Source organism: Charadrius vociferus, unplaced genomic scaffold (assembly GCF_000708025.1).
Source record: "Charadrius vociferus isolate BGI_N301 unplaced genomic scaffold, ASM70802v2 scaffold337, whole genome shotgun sequence".
NCBI classification, from domain to species: domain Eukaryota; kingdom Metazoa; phylum Chordata; class Aves; order Charadriiformes; family Charadriidae; genus Charadrius; species Charadrius vociferus.
In genome coordinates, this window is record NW_009649049.1 from 739939 (window position 1) to 748029 (window position 8091).

The 8091-nt window shown below is 37.3% G+C and overlaps 1 protein-coding gene across 1 annotated transcript in view; it reads right to left on the reverse strand.

Annotated features, from left to right (window-relative positions):
* Nucleotides 1–8091, reverse strand: part of TTBK2 (tau tubulin kinase 2) — a 77507-nt gene that overhangs the window by 11171 nt on the left and 58245 nt on the right. The window lies entirely within an intron of this gene.

An 8091-nucleotide genomic window follows, 5' to 3' on the forward strand; every position in this document is an offset into this window, starting at 1 on the left:
AGGCACCTCACCTGTTCTCCAGGACCTTTCAAAGATGATGGAGAGTGGCCCAGCAATGACTTCCACCAGCTCCCTCAGCACTCGCGGGTGCATCCCATCACACCCCATGGACGTGTGGATACTCAGTTTACCTAATTGATCTCTAACTTGTTCCTCATCAACCAAGGGAAAGTCTTGCTTCCTCCAGACTTTCTCTGTTACCCGCAAAGTCTGGGACTCCCGACGACTGGCCCAAGCAGTGAAGACAGAAGCAAAGAAGGCATTTAGCAACTCCGCCTTCTCTGCATCATCTGTCACCACAGCACCTGTCTCGTTCAACAGCGGGCCCACATCTTCCCTAGTTTTTCTTTTGTCTCCAATATACTAAAAGAAACACTTCCTACTGCCCTTGACATCCCTTGCCAGGTTCAATTCCAAGGCTGCCTTGGCTTTCCTTGTTTCTTCCCTGCATATCCTGACAGCGTTCTTATACTTGTCCCAAGTGGTCAGCCCCTTCTTCCACCTACTGTAAATTCCCTTCTTCCACCTGAGCTTTTTCAGAAGGTCCCTGCTCAGCCATGCAGGTCTCCGTCTTCCCTTGCCTGATTTTTTGCTCTTCAGGATGCACCGATCCTGAGCTTGGAGGAAGTGATGCTTAAATAGCAGCCAGCTCTCTTGAGCCCCCTTACCCTCTAGAGCCCTCTGTCCATGACACCCTCTCCCATGGGATTTGTCCAAGCAATTACTTGAAGCGATCAAAGTTCGCCCTCTTTAAGTTTAAGGTTTCAACCCTACTTGTCATTTTGTGCATACTGCACTTAATCCTGAACTCTATCTTCTCATGATAACTGCAGCCCAGTCTGCACCCAACCTTAACATCCTCCACCAGTCCCTCTTTGTTTGTCAGTCTTAGGTCCAGTAGTACACCTCTCCTTGTGGGCTCCTCCACCACCTGAGTCAAAAGGTTATCATCAATGCACTGGAGGAACCTCCTGGACTGTACGTGCCCAGCTGTGTGGCCTTCCCAGCAGCTATCAGGGTAGTTGAAGTCCCCTGTGAGAACCAAGGCCTGCGATTGTGAGGCAATTCTCACCTGTCTGTAGAAGGCCTCATCAACTTCCCCATCCTGATAAGGTAGCCTGTAATAGACACCCACAACAGTGTCTCTCCTGTTACCCTGCCCCTTAATCCTTACCCACAAGCTCTCAACTTGCTCTTCGTCTGCCCCCAGGGAGAGCTCAATACATTCTAGTTGCTCTCTCACATAAAGAGCAACTCCACCACCTCGCCTCGCTGGCTTATCTTTCCTAAAGAGAACATAGCCCTCCATGACAGTGTTCCAGTCATGTGAGCTATCCCACCACGTCTCAGTAATTGCAATGAGATCATGGTCCTGTGACTGCACACAGATCTCTAACTCCTCTTGTCTATTCCCCATGCTGCGTGCATTGGTGTACAGGCATTTCAGAAAGGCCAATGAGTGTATAGTTTCAGCATTTCTAAATCTAGATTTTATAAAACATCTAAATCTTCAATAGGATGTTAATTAGTTCTCCACGAGAGGTAATGTTCAAGTATACTTAGGGACTCTGCTGCTCAAGTGTACTTAGGTACTCAGTTAAGAAGCAAAATAAAACAAGACAAATTAGAAGGTTCCTCCTCTAACAGAGGACACATGAAGTACAAAGTTACATTTATTTTTTAATTAATAGTGCAACCATTTTGGTATATAAAATGCAGTTGAAGTATTTTCACAGCTATTATTATCACAGCTAGTAATGATGTAAGCATCTTTAAGCAAGCCTCACTTTGTTTCAGCAGCTAGCTGCAACAAATATATTAGTATATCTTTTTCTTAGTGTAGAAACAATTTTTACTACTTTTGAATTATCTTTTTGAAGCTAAGCTCTATATTAATACCTGTCCCTACAGAGGAACACCTGCAATTCTCAGAAACAATAAAAACACAGGCTAATACTTCCTCAGGAAAACCCTGAACTCTCATTTTCAAAGCCACATCATTCCTTGTTATTAAGGACCAGTACTTTTTTTTTTTTTTTTTTTTAAACACAGTACCTTCCTTGAAAAATTCATTTGAAATGCTCCATTCTAAACCCAAGTTCAATCCAAGTAAATAGTCTTTCTTTGTCATGAAAAAAAGTCAAACACAGAGACTCTCAATCACATAAAAAACACTTTTATGTGTAATAGCAGTGGGGTCTGGCTACTACTGTTTAGATCAATTCTGAATATTCCTCTCCAATATATCAATTCCAATAAAGGGTCATAATGAAGTATCAGGTAATTCATACATAAGATCTGCCTTAACACTCGTGCAGATTTCAAATACATTGATTTTTTCTGTTTGTATCTGATTCCTATGAGCCATTGTCTAATTCTAGGTTACTGCTGTGCAATACTTATGCTTCATTTTTGCTATTTACACTATATTTTTGATTCTTTGTAAACGTAAAACTATCTTTTGTATTCAAACAGCAACACACAAAAATAAAGTTCCAACAACACATTAAAAAAAACCCCAACAATAAAAATTAAGAGTCTTCCTGACTTCTGATCCTCCAGTCAGACAGTGAATCCACTCATTTGTATGTTGTAATAAATTAAATCCAGTTCTATCTAGTTATACGACTGGCACTATATTAGCACGTTACCCACGGCTGTGTTATGATTGCAAGGGAGAGAATCTGTGAACACTGAAATTTCCATGGGTGATCAAACATACCAGAAGAACTGATGAAACCATGCAAGTATAATTTTAATACAAATTGTAATTTCAGCAGCATTAAAATTACTGTACACACAAAATTTCATTTTCAAACTTGAAATCCAGATTAAAATTTCCTTAAAATCTCTCCTCAAAACTGTCAGGATCTGTCTGAAAGCATTATGGATTTTCTCCTGCCCACAGTGTGCTACCACCAACTGTAGTCGTAATTCACATAAAGAACCAGCTGCTTTCAGTTTGCTTATAAGCATGTTTAATAGATATCCTTTAGAGAAGACAGACCTAGAGACAGGAGTATTATCTATACTAGGGGGTCTTCCTCTTTTCTTACAATGTTTTTTTTTATATATTCTCTCCTCTGCACACAAGGTTTTATAGTCGCAAAGTTTGCAGACGCAAAGATGTGATTAGAATCCAGCTTATCTTTTCAAAACAAAATACCTAAAACTTTGGCAACCTTTTATGTCACATAGTTTTGGCTCTGTGAAAAAGGAGTGATGAAAAGGCAAAGCACAGCCCCGTGTAGTAGATACATGACAGCTGATTCCATCCAAGCACTCAAGTGATCTACAGTATAATACATGCTGCCAGTTAGGTATTTCAGCTCCTTAAAAATACTATCAGCGCTATCAGTTTATTCTGATTCTGTTTCAGATGCTAGCCTGGTACTATTAAGATTAGATACACCAATAAGGTAGCGTCACTTTAGCCAGTTTGTGAGCTCTCTACATATATCATGTTCTGTGTTTAGAAGCTGCCTGCAAGCAGTCAGAGCAGCTATACATTTGTAGTCGGGTAACAAGTAAACACATCTACCTGTGGTTCATGTAGAATTGTCAAATACTAGAAATGTTAATAATAATTTGGAACTGAACCAGTTTTCAAAAACTACATAGTGGTAGCTTAAATATAGTCAAGAATGCTACTTAGCGCTTGCCCTGATTTTAGTGGTTTCTCTATTTTCCCTGATTTTAAAAAGTTCTCTTTTCCTTTCATATGACAGATCTATCTAACCAGGAGAAAATGCTAAGATGCTGATAAATTCACAAACTCCAAATAAAGAAATTTTTTTTTCCTGTAATTCTAGTTGGACTAGTATCATATGCAATTTTAATGATAGCAGACAAAAGATTTTAAGAGATAAATATATCTTAATTAAAGATTATCTTATGGATGATATTATAGATAATATCTGCAATTATATATATATGCAATATTTATTATATTAATTAGATCAATTATACTTTAATTACATAAGAAATAATCATTAGTCCTTGGGCATTATACTTTGAATTGTAGCCACCTATTTATTTCAGGAAGATTTACAATTGTTGACACCAGACTTGATCAGCTCTCCACGGGAAATCCCACAGACCATTTAGCTTTTCTGAAACATCTTTACTTATTCTATGCTAATGAAATTATGATGCTAGAAAAATGTACTAAATCACATATATTTGGGCTAAGATTGGCATTGAAAGAAAAATAAAACATAAAAAATAAACTACCACTTTGAGGACAGACAAGAATAGATGAACCATGTGGTTATGAATTTTGGGAATCTTAAAAGTACTGTGGATTCCAGAAAATATGAACATTTAAAACAATTAATAACTTTTTATAGGGTTTTCCTCCTACACTATCAGTGTATGTGCATGCTATTACCAAGGATAATTTCTTGTCCTGACCTTCACTATGACTTTTCTGCTGCTTCGTATAGAGAAACCCGCAGAAGGAGAATGGCCAAGAGGGTTCTGTCGCTAAAAATGGATGTTCTCTCTACAGGCAACACACTATTTGAAAAAACTTAAGGCGTTCATAATGATTGCTTGTCCTCAACTGTTAATTCCTTAATTTACAACTTGGAAAGTTTCCATTGAAAGAACAGCTAACCTAACATACTGTAATTTTTAATTGTTCTTTACATCAAAGGCAGGTGTGAAAAAAACATGCCTGAAGAATTTCTCTCCTTCAGACAAAAGACCCTACTAAGCCTTGGAGGCAGCATTTAGATTTCTACATATCAAGCAATTGCCTCTGCCACCTGGATAAAAGCAACAAATCAAACTTTTTACTTGTTTGCATTAGAAAGTGAGTTGTAGATTAAAATTGTTAAAGAAACATCATTATCAGTATAAAATCCAGTTGCTTAAAAGTATGGGAGTAACCCATGAACCCATGAACCCATGTGTGTCTTCCATATACCCTATTTTTTGTTCTAAAATAATGCTTCCTGATGTTCCTTATCCTGTGTGTTTGCATGAAAAATTGACATACTCCAGAGAAACTTACTAATGAAGAAAATAATGACACTGTAGCAGTGATCACATGTAAACTGACTTTCAAGAACCTAACCATAACAACTGAAAATGAAGAATTCTGAATCTGAGCTTGCCTTTCAATCTGGTCATAAGCATTATCAAACACTTACTTTCACTGATGATAAGTGAAGGCTGTAACATCACAGCAACTTAATTTTTAGGCTAAAATTTATTGAAAAATTAATAGTTATTAACAGTTACCCTGTCATGAATGAGATGTTATAACTTCTGCGCATTTCCCTTATTTAACAAAACCAAATGTACTGCGTACGAAACAGTTCCAGTAGCTACGAGCTGGACTAACTCCTTGAGACTTCTACCTTGATTAAACCCAATATTGTAAATGGTATTAGAGGCCTCTTGGGAAAAATCTAACTTAAACCTAAACCTCATGCTGACTCAACATAGTTTCCATCAGGACAGGGAACAGGGGGGCATAACAATTCTGTAAACCCTAAAATCAGAACCCTTTTTGCTACAACTGACTTTAACCTTGGCAGCAGTAAAAAAACAGCCTTGCTGAACAGAGAAAAGGTTTTCCCTCTTTTCCTTCCAGGACACATCTATTTGATAACATACCATACCTTAAAAATGAAATTCTGAAGAGGATTTTGGACAAACAGATCTATTCCTGGAATTTTTAATGGATAGGTACAATGCTAAACCGGAGTTTTAACTAGCCAAGTTCTAAAGCAATCCTAATGCACATGACAATTCCAAGTTAATGCCACTGACAAATTAAAAACAATTTTAAAAGATTGCCATAACAAGAGAGTAGCATCTTTGGCTTGTTTGGTTTTTTTTATTTATTTATTTGTGGTTCTAAAAGGGATTGTTAAATGTGAAAACCAATGTAAACATTCATCTCTTGCTATTGCAGACTAGTGAAACCTGCCAAAATTAGCTGCTAAAAAATGGCAAAATTTACAACATTTACGTGCACTCCTGGCTCATAAACCTAAAACATCCACAAGAAAATGACAATTATAAGGGATATGCATTCTTTCTCTAAATACCCCTTGAACACGTCAAGAAGTCTTACCTTATTCTTCCATAGGTCCCTGAATTCCAGTGAGATGCTTAAAAATTAAGGTAAATTTTTCAACTCAGAGCAGTATATTATTTCTCATCTTGGATATGAATGTATAGCATCTTGTGTGGGAAGATTTCAGAGCATTTTGTAACTAATAATATAACTATATAACTATAAAATAATTTTTAAAACATTCCAGTAAAGTAGAAATTTGAGAAAATTAAGGCATAAGAGAAAATATTTACATCAGTGCCAACTAATACCAAAAGCTTAACCTGAGAGACACAGATTACCCTTCCCTAACACAATGAATAACCACAAAACCATTACATTATAATTATCCCCCTTGTACATGTCTCATTAAGCACATCGAAAAATGAAAATATGCCCGAGTGATACACAAAACTGGAATCCACCTTTGTTAAGGGCTGAATCTTATTGCATAGCAGCCAGTTTAGAAGTTTAGGAGAAGATGGCTGCAGTGGCCAGAAGAGGTGTTCACTATCTTATTGAAGAATTAGAGCTGAGAAACCATAGAGATCAAAATCTGAGGTCACTGATTTTGATTGTTCCTCAAGACACGTTACACGTTTAGCACAATGTCTACCTAAGCAATCTCTTCATACGCAGCCCTGGCCAGCAGTTGCTGCACTCACATCACCTTTTCCATTGTCCTCACGCAACACTACGCAGTCCTCTAATGAGCACAGTTCAGAGAACTTATCTGGCTAAAAAATTCACAGAAAGAAAGAACAAGGTTATGTTTCAAGAGGATTTGCTGTATAATTTGTCCGTGCTATAGAGGAAAAGGATGCTAATAGCACTCTAGCCCCACTCTTCAGATTCAAGCACACTCAAATAATTCATTCTGGTTTTTGTTGGCTCTAATGCTGTCAGACACTTTCTTTATGCTGCAAGTTGAATAACTAAGGCAAGTTGAAGCAAAATACTCCAACTCTCTTCCATAATATACGTATGGCAAGAGACGTGTTCTCTTTGTTCAACAAATAAAGGTAGACCTACATCCTATACCCTCTCTGCACTATTGAGCAGAGAATATACAGAAATTTCATGACTTCCTCTATCTGATGTCAAACTAGAGGAAGGTGGGTTACAGTTCCTGAACCCTCACTCATCAACAATCAGGAAAGAAAATCCCTTTTAATTGATTTCAAAAACAAATGTATAATTTTTTAATACGTGATACTAAATTCAACAGCACAGATCCCTGACCTCAGCAATTCATTAGTTATGAATGCTGCAAACAGCAGGAAATACACGAAAATATATTCAGTACCAAATATTTATACAGAATAATATAGAACGACATTAAAATTCTTTTTAATATTTAGCTGGAGAAAAGCTTTAAGTTATTAACATGCATATTCATCTTTCACGCTGCTGGAACTTCTAGCTTGGTACCTAACATTACTGCACTGTAGAAAAGAGAAGGATTTGCAAAAGTATTTCAGTTCTTTAGTGAGCCATAAAGTATACGAGGGCCTTCATTGTTGGAATGAACTAAAGAATCACGTGCTTGTAGTTTCCATAGCAAATGAAAAACTGGAAGGTAAATTCTCAGAGTCAGGACTTGCAAAATCATAGCTTGAAAAGGAACACAGCAGTCAGGGACTTACCGGGTAAAAAGAAAGAAGAGGCTGAGAATGCTACACTCCACACTCCACTCAGTAGCAGCACTTGGCACAATACCAATTCTTTTTCACACGACAAGGAAGTATATCACTTTGCAGCCCCTACTAATATTGCAGCTGTATTCATTTGTTGGGTACTAAGGAAGCCAGAGAAGACCCTCTGTGCCAACCTGCTTTCTTTGAGTATTGTGAGCAGTTTGCTAATTATACCTGCAATACATTCTGACTGGAAAATTTCAATCATAGATATAGAGGCAAAAAAAAAAAAAATTAGGTCATTTTGCATCCTGGGATACAAACTAATCCTGAAAAATACTGAAGCTTAACTTCTAATGAGTTGATTTCTCCTAAGTCTCTTTC